This window comes from Saimiri boliviensis, chromosome 12 (genome assembly GCF_048565385.1).
Source record: "Saimiri boliviensis isolate mSaiBol1 chromosome 12, mSaiBol1.pri, whole genome shotgun sequence".
Classification (NCBI taxonomy): Eukaryota; Metazoa; Chordata; class Mammalia; order Primates; family Cebidae; genus Saimiri; species Saimiri boliviensis.
The window spans coordinates 117,412,177-117,428,626 of NC_133460.1; the positions used below are offsets into that span (position 1 = coordinate 117,412,177).

The following is a 16,450-nucleotide window of genomic DNA, read 5'->3' on the forward strand; positions in this document are numbered from 1 at the left end:
AACGAATCTCTGACTTTCAGCTGGAGTGTTTAATGTATTTATAGTCAGTGTAATTACTGATAAGGAAGGCCCTCCGTCATTTTGTTTAGGGTTGCCTAGGTTATGTCTTCCTTTTTCAGTTCCTTCTCACACTCTTCTTTTTTTTCTTTTTTTTTTTGAGATGGAGTTTCACTCTTGTTACCCAGGTTGGAGTGCAATGGTGCAATCTTGGCTTACAACAACCTCCGTCTCCTGGGTTCAAGCAATTCTCCTGCCTCAGCCTCCCGAATAGCTGGGACTACAGGTGTGCGCCACCATGCCCAGCTAATTTTTGTATTTTTAGTAGAGATGGGGTTTCACCATGTTGACCAGGATGGTCTCGATCTCTGGACCTCCTGATCCACCCATCTCAGCCTCCCAAAGATTACAGGCATGAGCCACTGCACCTGGCTGTCACTGTCTTTTATTTTTTTGCCTTTAAATTTTTTTTTTCTTTTAGTGATTAGGGTCTTGCTATCTTGCCCAGGACTTGAACTCCTGGGCTCCAATCATCTCTGCCTTCCAAGTAGCTGGGACTACAGGCATACATTACCACATCTGGCTTGTTTTTACATTTTTTTTTTTTTTTTTTTTTTTTTAGAAATAGGGTCTCACCATGTTGCCTAGGCTGGTCTAGAATGCCTGGGCTCAAGCAATCCTTCCGCCTTGGCCCCCCAAAGTGCTGGGATTACAGGCGTGAGTCCCCGAGCCCATTCAGGCTAAATCAACTTTTTCTCTCTCTTTTTTTTTGAGACAGAGTCTGGCTCTGTTGCCCAGGCTGGAGTGCAGTGGTTCGATCTCAGCTCACTGCAACCTCCACTTCCTGAGTTCAAGCAATTCTCCTGTCTGAGCCTCCCCAGTAGCTGGAATTACAGGTGTGTACCACAACACTTGGCTAATTTTTGTATTTTCATTTTTATTATTTTTATTTATTTTATTTTTTGAGACAGAATCTCACTCTGTCACTCAAGCTGGATTGCAGTGTACAGTGGCATGATCTTGGCTCAGTGCAACCACTGTCTCTTGGGTTCAAGTGATTCTCCTGCCTCAGCCTCCCAAGTAGCTGGAATTACAGGTGTGCTACCACACCCGACTAATTTTTTGTATTTTTAGTACAGATGGGGTTTCATCATGTTGGCCAGGCTGGTCTTGAACTCCTGATCTCAGATGACCCACCCACCTTAGCCTCTCAAAGTGCTGGGATTATAGATGTAAGCCACTGTGCCTGGCCCAGCTGAATAACTTTAATTGACCTTTCTTCTTTGTTTTGTTGTTGTTTTTTTTTTTTTTGAGTCAGAGTCTCACTCTGTCACCCAGGCTGGAGTGCAGTCGTGCAATCTTTGTTCACTGCAACCTCCGCCTCTTGGGTTTAAACACTTCTCCTTCTTTAGTCTTCTGAGTGCTGGGATCACAGGCATGCGCCACCACACCTGGACAAGTTTTGTACTTTTAGTAGAGACAGGGTGTGCTATAGCTGGCCTAGAGTTAGAACCTGAGCAATGCCATCTTATACAAGAAAAGGCTGTTTTCCAAAATTAAGTTGTAATGGCTGCCCCATTCTCCCACAACAACTACTGGCCTTGGCTTCTGTAAATAAGAATAGTTAGCTTGCTCTGAAAAATGACCACTGTGTAAAGCTGCTTACCTTTTGCTTATCAGTAACTGCTTTCTGTGACCCTAATGTGACAGGCAAGCAGTCCTAACCCATGTCATCTTGTCTTCTGCGACTTGTAATAAGTAACTAAGGTCTGTAATTCACAATGTATAAACTAACACTTATCTTGACTTCTGTAAACCACTTAAGTAACAATTGGAGTGACAGAAGTCCCCTGGCCCTTGGAATGTCCAGAGCCCCCCACCCTCATGTCCTTCCAGGAGGTGATTTACAGAATCCACTAGCCCTTGGAATGTCTGAAGCCCTTCATCCCCATCCCCGCTCCTCACCCCCACTCCCAAGGTGGTTTTATGGGTATAAAAATGTCTTGACACCCTCCTTTCGAAGCCACGGGTTGGAGAGACGAGAGTCCTCCTTGGCCGCCGGCAATAAAGATCCTGCAATTTGGCATACTTTTGTCTTAATGTTGATTTAATCTTGAACTGAAATACTTCAACGGTTTCGCCATGTTGGCCAGGCTGGTCTTGAACTCCTGACCTCAGGTGAGCTGCCTGCCTCAGCCTCCCAAAGTGCTGAGATCACAGGTGTGAGCCACCACGCCCTACCTGTTTTATTTTGTTTTAAACTGTGTGTTTAGAATATTATAATGTGGCCACTCTGGAAATAGGAGTCTCCCTCCTCCCCAGGGTGTGTTCTTGCTGTTTGTTGCAGTGGTTATTTAATGACTTTTCTGACTGTGATGAGTGGCCATCTCCTCCTGTTCTTTTAGCCTGGTGGTCAGCTAGTGATAGGACATGAATGTCTTTAAACATCTGGAACCAAAACAACAACAACAACAACAACAACAAAAGCCCACAACACCCTCCCAAGTTTGTAGAAGGGGTCTGAGTGCCTGTGGGGTCAGCCCTTCCATTATGAAACAGGTTTTCTCTGCCTTCACTTTCATGTCCTGCTTGTGCAGAGCTGGAAGGCCAGCCCGAAGTGAGTGCAGGGCCCTCGCCAGCCTCTTCCAAGCTCCTGCACCACTCTGGTCTTGTAGGTTCCAAGCCTTCATTTCCCAGAGCGTTTTATTCCCTGGCCTTTCCTCCTATGCTGTTTGGCTCCTCTGTTTTTTTGCCTCATCTGCTCTCGTGGCCCCAGGCAGCAGAGACTAACAAATTTGTTGTAAACAGTTTCCTACAAATGTCCTCCAGGTAGCACCTCAGCACTGGGAGAATGTCCACTCAGGTGAGATCAAGGCCAGCCCTCGAGCATACCCCTGTCCGCAGTTGCAAATAAGGCCCCTTCTTGGAACCTGTGCTGGTTGTGTGGTCTGTTTCCCTCAGGCCACCACAGTCTAGGCGGTGGGAGAGGGACCAGGATGAGTTAAAATGCCACAAAGCTGTTTGTTCTGAGATCCAACCGGATTATCTTTTTTTTTTTTTTTTTGATGGAGTCTTGCTGTGTTGCCTAGGCAGTGGCGTGATCTTGGCTAACCCCAACCTCCACCTCCCAGGTTTTCAAGTGATTCTCCTGCCTCAGCCTCCTGAGTAGCTGGGATTATAGGCATGTGGCACCACGCCTGGCTAATTTTTGTATTTTTAGTAGAGACAGGGTTTCACCGTGTTGGTCAGGCTGGTCTCAATCTCCTGACCTTGTGATCTGCCTGCCTCGGCCCCCCAAAGTGTGGGAATTCCAGACATGAGCCACCGCGCCCAGCCTCAACTGGATTATATTAATCAAGTGTTCCTCTGTTCCCTGCAAGCTTTTGATTAGGTCCAAAAAAGTTGATTGTAGCCAGGTGTGGTGGCTCACACCTGTAATCCCAGCACTTTGGGAGGCCCAGACGGGCGGAGCACCTGAGGTCAGGAGTTCAAGACCAGCCTGACCAACGTGGAGAAACCCCCCCCAAAAAATACCAAATTAGCTGGGCGTGGTGGTACATATCTGTGATCCCAGCTACTTGGGAGGCTGAGGCAGGAGAATCACTTGAACCTGAGAGGTGGAGGTTGCAGTAAGCCGAGGTCACACCATTGTACTCCCGCCTAGGTGACAGGAGCGAAACTCCATCTCCAAAAAAAAAAGATGACTTATCTGTAATTCCCAGGCCCTCTGCCCTCACCTGGAATCAGGGCAGGAAGGATGACAGGTGTGGATGGGAGGGCATCGCTGCAGGTGCTCACCTGTCTGGCTGGAAACCCCGTGTGGACAGGCAATGCAGCTACAGCAGCTGGTGTGCTTCCCTTCTTCAGGGGTTTCCTGAGTCCAGAGCCACACCATAGGCCGCACCTCAGGGAATCCAAAACGCAACACGAGGGACGTGTCATCACAACTGAGCAATATGTACAGCAGTGGAGGTATCTAACAGGAAAGGCAGTTCTATGCTTTTGGAGGGGTTTGGGTGTTTTTCTTTTTTGAGACAGGGTCTCACTCCACTGCCCAGGATGGAGTGCAGTGGTGCAATCACTGATCACTGCAGCCTCGACCTCCCAGGCTCAAGCAATCCTCCCGCCCCAAGCTATCGAGTAGCTGGAAGTACAGATGTGTGCCACCACACCCGGCTCATTTTCTCTTTTTTTTTTTTTTTTTGTAGAGACGGGTTCTGCCATGTTGCCCAGGCTGGTCTTGAATTCCCGGTCTCAAGCAGTCCTCCTGCTAGCCTCCCAGAGTGCTGGAATTACAAGCGTGAGCCCCTGCACCTGGCCAGTAGTATGGGTAGTCTTTTTTTTGTTTTGTTTTGTTTTTTTGTTTTGTTTTGTTTTGAGACAGAGTCTTGCTCTGTCACCCAGGCTGGAGTGCAGTGGCACAATCTCGGCTCACTGCAACCTCTGCCTCATGGGTTCAAGCGATTCTCCTGCCTCAACCTTCTTAGTGGCTGGGATTACAGGCATCCACCACCGCGTCCAGCTAATTTTTGTATTTGTAGTAGAGACGGGGTTTTGCCATGTTGGTCGGGCTGGTCTCAAATTCCTGACTTCGTGATTCACCTTCCTCGGCCTCCGAAAGTGCTGGGATTACAGTCATCAGCCACTGTGCCTGGCTAGTATGGTTTTTCGAAAGACAAAATTGTTTTCAAATCATCAATCAAAAGAACAGTAGCTAAATAAAATTAAAGTCCATGTTAGTAAGGAAATGCCACATGCCAATGCTTCCTGTGAGGCAGATGGCACAACTGATCTTCAAAGGCTCATGTGGAATTGCTATTACCTTGCTAAGTTCTCCAGCCCTATTTCAGATTCAAAGATTTACATTTTTGGAATCTACCAATTAATTGATAAAACATCCTAGTCCACATCCTGACCTATTATAAATATTTGAAAGCACCTTCGTCTAGACATTGGACAATTAGTTGAAAATCCTAGACAGTTAAGCAGATGATGTATAATATTTGTGGACATTGAGATGCAGGGAAGGGCCAGGTATGGTGGCTCAAGCCTGTAGTTCCAGCACCTTGGGAGGCTGAGGCAGGTGGTTTACCTGAGGTCAGGAGTTTGAGACCAGCCCGGCCAACATGGTGAAACCCTGTCTCTACCAAAAATACAAAAATTAGCCAGGAATAGTGGCACACATAGTCCCAGCTACTCAGGAGGCTGAGGCAGGAGAATTGCTTGAACACAGGAGGTAGAGGTTGCAGCATTGAGCTGAGATCATGCCACTGCACTCCAGCCTGGGTGACATAGCAAGACTCTATCTTAAAAAAAAAAAAGAAAAGAAAAAAAGGTCTGGTATGATGGCTCATACCTGTAATCCCAGCACTTTGGGAGGCTGAGGTGGGTGGGTCATGAGGTCAGGAGTTCAAGACCAGCCTGGCCAACATGGTGAAACCCCATCTCTACTAAAAATACAAAAGTTAGCTGGTGTGGTGGTATGTCGCTGTAGTCCCAGCTACTCAGGGGGTTGAGGCAGGAGAATCATTTGAACCCAGGTGGTGGAGGTTGCAGTGAGCTGAGATTGCACCACTGCACTTCAGCCTGGGCAACAGCAAGACTCCATCTCAAAAAAAAAAAAAAAAAGAAAAATCCAGGGAGGGTGTGACTTTCAGAGCTTAGAGCAGGCACACGTTCAGTATTAACGTCACCCAAAAATCCAGTGGCTCCCTGTCACCTCCTGCTGTGCAGCAAATTCTGGACCCCATGGAGATGGAGACACAAACTGCCACCTTCAGAAATTTTAGTCCCCCAAAAGTCCTGGCACTTCAGAATGTCACATCCTGCCACGTGTTTTCTTCTCCTTAGAGACTTGCTCCTGGTGGTATTGTTAGCCCAGCTGCCTCTCAAGTGGGAGTGAAGCTGGGAGAGATGCATGCTCACGTCATGCAACATGAATTCAAACAATAAAACAGCCACACCACCTGTGGAGGTTTGGTTTGCAGACCCTGACTTAGGCACAGATGAATGAATGCACTCACAACCAATACAGTGATTTCGAATGGGGTGGGGATGTTTGTTAACTTTCTTTAGAGGGCAGTTTTAGCAAACCCGGCTGTGACTCCCTGTACCTTCTTACATTTATTTGGTATAGACTGAATAACAGAAGTTTTAAGTTAACACACTTGGTAGATAATTAACATGGTTGAAAGAATGGTTTTGAATGATAAAAGCTTTTGGTTTTGGGCCCAGAGAAAACACCCTTCACGTGTAATTTCCCTTTGACCTCCTGCTGAGAGGGCTGTTCAGCATAGGGTTTACATGAGTGAACAGTTAGAATAGAGACAAAGGGATGTGGGTAAACAGGCCACTGGGGAAGCTTGATTGTCCTTATCTTTCACCCTACGACTTTTACGAATTTTACGCTAAAATTTTAGCGTAAAGAACTGGTTGCCTTTAGCCCATTTCATTAAAACCTTTTGGCCTGCCAAAAGGTTTGAGACTATAAATTTCTAACTTTTCCTAATATTTTCCTTCTATTTTGCCAGCCACCCCGAGTAAATCCCAACGCATGGTGAAAACCACATTTGGAATATTTTAGCTGCTGGCTGTGTGGAAAATCACTTGCATCCCCAGTGTTCAATTATAAAAGGGCAAGTATTTATACTGAAGAGCACAGAATTTTGTGACTATAATAAAAGATAATATGAGAGACTCCTGGCAAGATTTGATGCATGAAAATGCTCATACATAGATTGCAGACAAACATCTGTACATGTTAATGGAAGTGCCAGTCACACTTTGGATCTTGTAATCAGGAGGCCGTCATCGCACCCTGTGAACGTGAGAACCTAGTTCCAAATCAGCTACTGCCAACAAGCTTGGGTCAGGTGCTTGGTCACAGCCTCCGCTAGCCTCGTAATCTTTGTCTTTTATTTTTATTTTTGAGATGGAATCTTGCTCTGTTGCCCAGGCTGGAGTGCAGTGAAGCGATCTCGGCTCACTACAACTTCTGCCTCCCAGGTGTTGAAAATTTGTGCTTTGAATGAAGAGACCCCCCCAGACAGGCTTTGTGTGGGTAATGTGGCTGTTTATTCACCTGGGTGCAGGTCGGCTATGGGTGAAAAGGGTGTTAGCAAAGTGCAGTGGGATGGGAGTTGGTTTTACAGGTTTGGGGTCGGCAGTGGAAAGTCACAGAGTAAGATCAGTTACTGGTAGGGTAGGGGCAAGGAGTGTACATGACCCCAAGTTCAGTTACAGTGGTGGCTGGGGTGAGGCAGAAGAGCAGTTAAGATGACAGGATGGGTGAGAGGCATTCACATTATCATAAGAACAGTTGAGATGGCAGGGTTGGGTGAGGGGCTTGTCTGGGGAAGCTCCGTTGGGCACTCAGGGACAATGGCGAACACAGGTTGGGGGGTGGGAGACAATCAGCCCAGGCAGGCAGGACGTCAGGCCTGCATATGGAGACCTGACATACCTGTCTTTATCTATATAGAGAGAAAGAATTAGAGAAGAGGGGGTGAGCACAGGTTTCTGGGGGTGAGGGTGAAGTTTCTTAAGGTTACTTCATGCCTGACAGGGGACTGCGGGGGCACGTAAAATTTTTTTTTTTGAGCGGGGGAGACAGGGTGGAAATGGGAACAGAACAGGTGTGCAAATAAGGAAGGTCTGGACAATACATTCTGCCTTATGAATGCTTAAGCTGCTGGGGGACTTAGAGGCACTCCGCGGTACTGTGGGTCGTCCAGAGAAGCATCGGCTGATTTGTGGTCACCTGGATGCGGTTTTGTACGAATTGGGAGACTAAACAGAAGATACAGGGTCCGAACAGGAGACGAAGAAAGATGGGTATTAAAGGAGTAAGGATTGGGAGGAACCGTGACTCCAGTTAGACAGCATCCAGCCCGTCCACCCAGGTCCAGAATAACCATTTGCCTGATTTGTGTTCTTTTGGGCTCTGTCTCTTCATTAATTGATGTCATTAAATATGAGGCCACGCTGCTTTACATATTAACAACATTTTTTCTGGAGCTTTGGACCCGAAAGCCAAGGGAACCAGTAAGGGCTGCTGCCGTTACAGGGCTTGGTGGGGTAACTGTGTGGAGGGAGAGCTTTTGTTTTCATGGCATGTGAGGAAGAGTGCGGTATCTATAAGCAACCACTCACTTTTATTAACAAGATTGTGTTTGAGCAGAGAACGGGAGCCAGATGAAGAGTGAAATGTCAGCTGTAATTGCCTGGAGGAAACGTGTAAACCGGCAACTTAAAGAAAAGCAGGGCATGTAAAAGTAAATGAGTGCTGTGAATTTCGGCTCAGTGAGGAATAACAGAAACAGACATTTTGAGGTGTGGTTTAAGCAGTAGGGGCGACTGCTTAAAGCTGGAGAAGGCGAGGGGCTGAAGGTAAGTGTGTGAGGTGTAAAGACAAAACTTTGGAGGCAGTGAGAGCAGGAGGGTAAGTAGGGCAGAGCCTGTGACTTTGAGGGATTCTAAGAGTATCAGGGCAGCAGCTGCTGTTGCACATAGTCATGAGGGCCTGCCCAGGGCTGTGAGCTTAAGTTGTTTGGATAAAAAGGCTGCAGGCCATGGGCCTGGATCCTGTGTGAGAATCCTGACCGCACAGCCCTGGACTTTAGCAGTATAGAATGAAAAAGTGTTGAGACAGGTTGGGGAGAGCTAGGGAGGGAGTAGTTTTTAGAGCTGTTTTTTAAGGAGCAAAAGGAGGAGTGAAGAAAGGATTTGGGATTAATAGGGTTGGATAAGTTTTCTTTAGTGAGTTTATACAATGGCTCAGTTAGAATAGCAAAACCTGGTATCCTGAGGTGAAGCAGCAACCACACCCAGGAAGGAGATAAGTTGTTGTTTGGTGGAGGGGGTTTTGGGGTTTGGGAAATTTACTGGATGCCATTGGCAGGGGGAGCATGTGTATGCTGGCAAAAGATTATAAAAGATGGGAAGAAATTTGGGCTTCGGAAGGGGATATATGATACCCCTTTGAGTACAGATGCCGAAGAAGCAGACAGGTGAATTAAAAGGCCATGTTTCAACAGACAGGTGATAACAGGCTTTACTTTTAAAAGCTGTTGTGGGATGGGGTACAGGAATGGGCAGGGTAAGGGTGGCTAGGTTCTAAGGCGATGAGAAGGGGTGAGTGACTTGTAGCAACGGATGGGAAGGTGGTGTTTTACTCCCAGGCTTAAGGTTGGGGGACATAAGGGGAGCTATTGAGGGAGGTATGGGTTTGGGGAGGAGGGCGGCAATGAGGTGTTGACGAGGGAGCCCCAGGCATCTCAGATCAACTTCCCTTTTCCTAAGACTGTAAACTTCCCCTTTTCATTCCCAAGACTGTAAACTGAAGCCCTTTTCATATGTAATTCCTTAGACTGTAAACTGAAACTCTTTTCATATGTAATTCCTAAGATGGTAGACTGAGACCCTTTTCATATGTTAAGCTATAAACCTAAGATTCTTCCAGGTAACATCTAAAGTATAAGCCTATATAAAGAGGGACACTTTTGTTAGGCGAGCTTGGATATTAGGCAGATATGCCACCTGGCTTCTGGCCGAATAAACTCCTTCCTCCAATATTCGGTGTTCAAGAGATCTGTTTCCTGTGGCCGCTCCTGCAACAGTGTAGCTGTAGCCCAGGAACAGTCAAGGAGGCAGACAATTTCCCTAGGATATCCCAGCCTAACAGGGAAACCAGACAGGTGGGGATGATTAGGAAAGAACGTGGAAGGGAGTGCTGGCCTGATTGACACCACATGTGGGGAGTTATGAGAGGCCTGGAGGCCTGGCCGTCAATTTCCACAACAGCACGGCGGCCAAGGGGACAGATCCTTGAAACGAAGGCATCATGGAGTGGGTGCCTCCGTGCTGATTAAGAAGGAGATGGACTTGCCCTCCACGTAAGACTTACCCTAAGTTTGGCATCTGTGAACGTCCAGGGGGCTTCTGAGATGGTCGGGCAGCATCAGTCTTTAGCCGCCAAGCCGAGGGTTGGAGCTTCAAGAGCTCTGGGAGCAGCAACCTGAGTCGGACAGTCGACTTTCTGTGGGGGCCCCGCACAGACGGGGCAGGGCTCAGGAGGAGTCCCAGGCTGCGGGCATTCCTTGGCCCAGTGGCCAGGTTTCCAACACGTGAAGCAAGGTCTGCGGGGTTGGCTGGAGCCGCTACAGTCCGGGTGCTCTGAAGTCTCTGTGAGCCGGTGGCGTGGCTGGGGTTTGTCTTACTTAGGAGGCAGCGTCTGCAGTTCTGAGATGTGCAGCCAGGCAGATTTCTCCCTGTTATTGAACACCTTGAAGGTAGGGTTGCCTAATTCCTGTTGCGGTGTTTGAGGGCCAGATTTTAATTTTTGTACCTTTTTGTAATGTTGGGGTTGACTGGGTGATAAAATGCACATAAAGCGTTTTTTAGGGGTAAGAGTGGAAGTAAGGATGGCATTTAAGTCACTCCAGGTGAGAGTATGGACTGGGTGAAGAGTATTGGAGGATCTGAAGAAAAGGAGCCTAACCAGTGGTCGATTTGGGAAAGGTCAGATAAAGGGAAGAAACGTGACCCTAACTGTGCCTTTGGCTCCAGCCACCTCTGGAAGGGGGATTGTCGGGCAGGGGTGCAGGACGAAGCCGCAGGACTAGCTGTAAGCCGGGTGGGGCGGTGGGGAGGTGACAGGAGGGGCATGAGGAGGCAGGTTGTGGGCAGAGGAAGAGGAGGAAGGCTCTGGGGTGGGGTTAGGTCCTGGATGAGGGCCTGGTTCACAGGCGGGAAGGAGAAAGGTCGGAAGGTTGATGAACAGGGAGGAGTCTGGCTAACCCGCAGAGGAAGGAAAGGCAGATGGAAGCAAAGAGAAGGAGTAGAGATTAGGGAGGGATTGGTGTGTAAAAAAATTGCCTGAACTTAGGGAATTTCAGACCATTTGCCCATGTTGTGATGAAAATTGTCTTAATTTCATAAAATAGAGGTGAAAGGTGCCAATTTTTTTGCCAGTTGGAGCCATTGTTTCACTTGTATTGTGACCATGCAGTGGCCCAGTAAAGAGAATGCAGTGTTTACAGAGACGTTTGGGTTTTAGGTTAGGGCACAGTTGGAGAGGTTTGAGGTTCTTTAAACACAGGCCAGCGGAGAGGAGGGAGGGATAGAGGATGGACGATTGCCCATGGTTCTGGAAAGACGGCAGAGACAAGGAGAACAGGCACGCATCCCAGCCGCTCAACAGGTGTCCCTCAGTGAGCCTGCGTTGAACCTCGTCGTTGGTGAGCAGTCAAAAAAAGCGTCTTGAATGTTGACCTGCCACCAATATCGGCCCTGAGCCTGGTGGGTGAGTGACTAGGGTGAACGTCTCCATGATAGTCAAATTCCTGGGGAAAGTGGGTACAAGGATCCATGACCTACATAGGGTTTTTTGGGTCCCAAACCTCATGGAAGAACCTGGTTTACCTGATTTTCCTTGTGTTTGTGGTGGAAAAACGATGAAACTGAAAGGGGGAGGAAGTGGAAAGGAAAAGATAAAAGAATGAGAAAGCAAAAAAGTGTGACTGCTTACAAAACAGCCAGTGGTGTGTGTTTGGGCTGGTCTGATGACCGGGGTCGGGTTGGTAGGTCGATCTCTTCATGGAAGGAGCACAAGAGCAGGGATGGGGGTTTGGTCTCCTCTAGGAGTTCCTCCATCCTGGGTTTTGGTACCAAAATGTTGAAAATTCGTGCTTTGAATGAAGAGACCCCCCAGACAGGCTTTGTGTGGGCAACGTGGCTGTTTATTCACCTGGGTGCAGGTCGGCTAAGGCCGAAACAGCGTTAGCAAAGGGTAGTGGGATAGGAGTTGGTTTTACAGGTTTGGGGCGGGCAGTGGAAAGTCACCGAGTAAGATCAGTTACAGTGGTGGGTAGGGGCAAGGAGTGTACATGACCCCAAGTTCAGTTACAGTGGCGGTGCGGTGAGGCAGAAGAGCAGTTAAGATGACAGGATGGGTGAGAGGCATTCACATTATCATAAGAACAGTTGAGATGGCAGGGTTGGGTGAGGGGCTTGTCTGGGGAAGCTCCGCTCAGCACTCAGGGACAATGGTGAACGTGGGGGGCAGGGGTTGGGAGACGATCAGGAGGTAAGCAGGACTTCAGACTTTCAGGTTCCAGGTTTACCTATGGAGACCTGACACCGGGTTTAAGCAATTTCCTGCCTCAGTCTCCCGAATAGCTGGGATTATCGGTGCCCGCCACCACGCCCGGCTAATTTTTGTGTTTTCAGTAGAGACTGGGTTTCTCCATCTTGGACAGGCTGGTCTTGAACTCCTGACCTCATGATCCACCTGCCTCAGTCTCCCAGAGTGCTGGGATTACAGGTGTGAGCCACCGTGCCTGACCACCTCATAGTCTTTGTCTGAAATACAGGGGCAGAAGTATTCTTCCCAGGGCGGTCCAGGGTCCAGTGAGACGAGTTATCAGGTCTCTCAGCAGAGTGACTTGGACAAGGGAGAGGCTCCACAGCTGTCCTCTTTCCACAGTTGCTCAGAGCGATTGTGAGTGAGACTGGAAAGTAGCCCAGGTGGGAGAGTGACCGTGTGCAGGGAGGAGGTGACCTGGTGAGAGACCCAAGCATCTAAGATCACCTCCCCCTCGACTTCCACACTGCATTTCAATAGAAGTAAAGGCTGCTGACCGGGCGCCACCTTATAGATCGCAGGCATGGCGTGGGGGAATCTTTCTGGAATTCGTTCTTTAAACTTACATGAGTTCAAGCCCCCACCTCACACCTACTCCATGGACCAAGACCCTTTCCCATGTAATTTCCAGAACTGTAACCCCAAGACCCTTTCACATGTCGTATCTGGAGTTGTCAGCCTCTGTAAAGCCGGGCTTCTGATTGTTAGATGAGCTTGGTCATCAGGCAGTTATGCCGCCTTGCTCCAGCGCGCCCTCTGCTGGCGGCTGGGGCACTGCAGGGCCCTCGCGCTCACAGCGCTGGCCAAGGCCGCGCGCCCTCTGGTGGCCGTCCCGCTGCACCACTTGAAGTCGGAGCGCAGAGTGTTCAGCGCCCTCCTTCTGGAAATGCAAACTGACATGGAGCCCACTAGCCCGTGTGTTTATAAAAAGGAAGAAGGGCCAATTAACTGGAAACCATAGGAATGAGATAAACATGGATGCACGTTTTACAACTGATGGAAAAATTCACTCAACATAGTCTTTGCACTTAAAATGCAAAATCATCAGAGGCATCTTAACCGTAATGACTTTATTTTAAATAAAAGCTTTAGAAAAAGCTAAATCTGGGCAGAGTGCAGGGCTCACGAATGTAATCCCAGCACTCTGGAAGGCCAAGGCGGGAGGATCACTTGAGATCAGGAGTTCAAGACCAGCCTGGGAAAATATTGAAATCCTCATGCCTACAAAAAAATATAAAAATTAGCTTGTGTGGTGGCTCGTGCCTGTGGTCCCAGCTACCCAGGAGGCTGCGGTGGGAGGATCGCTTGAGCCCAGGAGTTTGAGGCCGCATTGAGCCAGCCATGATCACACCACTGTACTCAAGCCTGGGAGACATAGTGAGACTCTCTCTCTCTCTCTCTTTCTCTCTCTCTCTCTCTCTCTCTCACACACACACACACACACACACAGGTTAAATCTGTCGGATCATATATTTAGGGATTGAGCACCTTTGGTTATAAAATATTTATGGTTGCAGGAACAAGTTAATAACTAAATAAAGACCCAAAACTTATAAAAATATACCAGTACTTTAAGCCAAAAGTATTCTTAATTTAAAAGTAAGTTTTAAAGGTAATAGTACACTAATAAATTATTGTTAAAATCAATAGTAACAAAGAAAAGTAGCAATACAAATAGCCTGACACAAACTGATTATAATCCTTCATAAGAGACAACACTATTCTTAATAACCTATATAAACGAATATTAAGTAATTTTGTTTGTACGTTAATGTCTGGCCATCAGCATGGCTAACATGGTGAAACCCAGTCTCTACTAAAAATTAAGAAAAAAAAATAGCTTTGCACAGTGGCAGTATTGTAGCCAATGAGGTTTATCTGAGGTATGATTATGGCTAATTGAAAACTTTTCCCAATACCCTACAATGATGACTGGAAATATAGTCGGCATTGGCAATTTTTGGAAGTTTCTACAGGAATGGAATTTAAAAATTAAATTAAAAAAAATAAAATGGAAAAGAAATACAAAAAGATTAGCTGGATGTGGTGGTGCACACCTGTAATCCACCTACTTGGGAGGTTGAGGCAGGAGAATCCTTAAACCCAGGAAGCAGAGGTTTTAGTGAGCCGAGATCATGTCGTTATGACAAGAGTAAAACTCCGTCTCAAATTTTTTTTTTCTTTAAAACAGGTGCGTTCCTCCTTTTGCTTTCTGAGGACTCCCTGCTCTGTCACTTAGTAGTGGCTAAGAAACCCTTTTTACGTCACTAGACTGTGCGACTTGCCGTAAATTCCATTTCGTGTGAGATCCAAAATCCTGTTGCTGGGGCCTGGGACAAGACCCCTCTTCTGGAGACAAAATTATACTAATTCTTTTCTTTTTTTTGAGACAGTCTTGCTCTGTTGCCCAGGCTGGAGTAAAATGGTGTGATCTCGGCTCACTGCAGCCTGTGCCTTCCAGGTTCAAGTGATTCTCCTGTTTTAGCCTCTTGAGTAGCTGGGATTACAGGCGCCTCCCACCACACTGGCTAGTTTTTCCATTTCTAGTAGAGACAGGCTTTTCCAATGTTGGCCAGGCCAGTCTTGAACTCCTGACCTTAGGTGATCCACATGTGTCAGCTGCCTAAAGTACTGGGCTTATAGGTGTGAGCTACCTTGCCTGGCCAGCTTGTATCCTTGGTGATTGCTTGGATATGGAGGGTGGAGGAGGAGGCATGTCACGCAGATATCGCTCTTGGATTACCACCTGGGATATTAGGCACAAGCCTCTATTATTGGTTCGAACCCTAAGAGCGCCAGCAAACAGCTTGAGGTGGTGTGGAGCAACATGCTGTTTTCATGAGTGCCTGGGTGCAGACGAGCTGAGGCCTAAAAGGGTGTCAGCCCCAAGTGAGGGTGAGGCTGGGGTTTTCTAATCTCCTGTAAATGGAACGTGTTCCAGTCTGATGTAACTGCTCCATGGTACCTAGACAGCCTCTCTCCTGATATTCAGGGGCTCCTTGTCTTCCGGCCTGTCCTTTTCTGGCTTCTGCTGGCTTGCTGACCCATGCTGCTGGTGCACGCGGTCTTGTACCTTGGGACCGAGCCTAAGGAGGGAGGAGTTACCCCCAAGTTGTCAGGCCCCGGGGAGAATCTTTCATTAGAGAGAGTAGGCTGGCTGATTTTTCTTTGTTAGGCACAACTTGGTTTTGCAGGTGCAGTGGGGTGCCTCAAGCCAAAAGCTTTACTCCTGGTATGGGCCAGACCCCAGGTGGCCGTTCCTGTGACTGCCAGGCCACTTTGAGGCTGAGAAACAGTTTTTATCTGGCCTCTGTCCTGCATATGTTTACGATTCCTTCTCTGTTTTGGCATATCTGGGGGTCCACCAGATAGGATCCCATGAAGAGATCTCAAAGGTTGTTAGTCCACTGCGTTTATCACATCAGTTCCACAATCAAAGATGTATAAAATATAGAGGAGTATTTAGTGATAAGGCTGATGGTGCACCTGTGCTAGGCAGTGTTTTAGTTCCTTGAGACACCAAGGAGTTGAGACAATCCTTTGCCTTAGAGTTTTGCCTCTCTAAGTACTGCTATTGCGAGCTGTGTGTGTTAAAATGTCTGATTTATCAGGCGGGATCTGGGCTGTCTGTAAGCTTAGGTGAGGGGAGGCTGGTGTCCAGCAAGTATCCAGTACCCCTCAACATCCAGTTCTTCTCCACCAATCTTCCAATTCTAGGACTGATACGGAGGCCCTCAGAGTGACTTAAGAGGGGAAGTAGTCAGTGTGCTCTGTGGCTAGCTTGTTTGGGGGCGTACATTTTAAATTCTCTCCCTAAAAAACGTTGGAAACAAGTAGTGTTTCAGCTTGAGTTTCTCATAAATAGCTTGCAGTCGTATAAACCAGAGCATGCATACCACAGGGCAACATGAGGGTCCCTCTACCAGCCTTTCTCCCAGTGGCCTAAGTGGGTATCTACACAGAACAATGTGTGCAGCCTCACTGTGTGAAAGTCCAGTGCTTTGTGCTTGGAGTGTCATCAGGGAAGTGTCAACTTGGAAGGTTGCCGAGCTGCGGAGGGAAGGAGGGGGCGTGTAGTGCTGCTGGGTCTGCGTCTCGCTCTGTGACATGAGGCATGAGATAGCCTTGGTCTTATGAAGACCTTGGGTGTCCCAGCTCACTTCAGCCCTGAGCAGCCTGATGCAGGTGCTGGGCCCTGGTTCTGGAGGTGACAATATAGCGCGGGCTTCCACTGCATGGCTGGCACAGTGGGCATTCAGGTGCCTATTTGGGGACTACTATGGAGTCCTGTGCCAGATGCAGTGGTGCACA

General features: G+C 47.9%; 1 non-coding gene across 1 annotated transcript; it reads left to right on the forward strand.

Moving 5' to 3' along the window:
• Nucleotides 1-13,977: 13,977 nt before the first annotated feature.
• On the forward strand, nucleotides 13,978-14,118 carry LOC141580745 (U4 spliceosomal RNA). Its single transcript, XR_012513038.1, has one exon. It is a non-coding gene; the product is annotated as a U4 spliceosomal RNA (small nuclear RNA).
• Nucleotides 14,119-16,450: the final 2,332 nt, after the last annotated feature.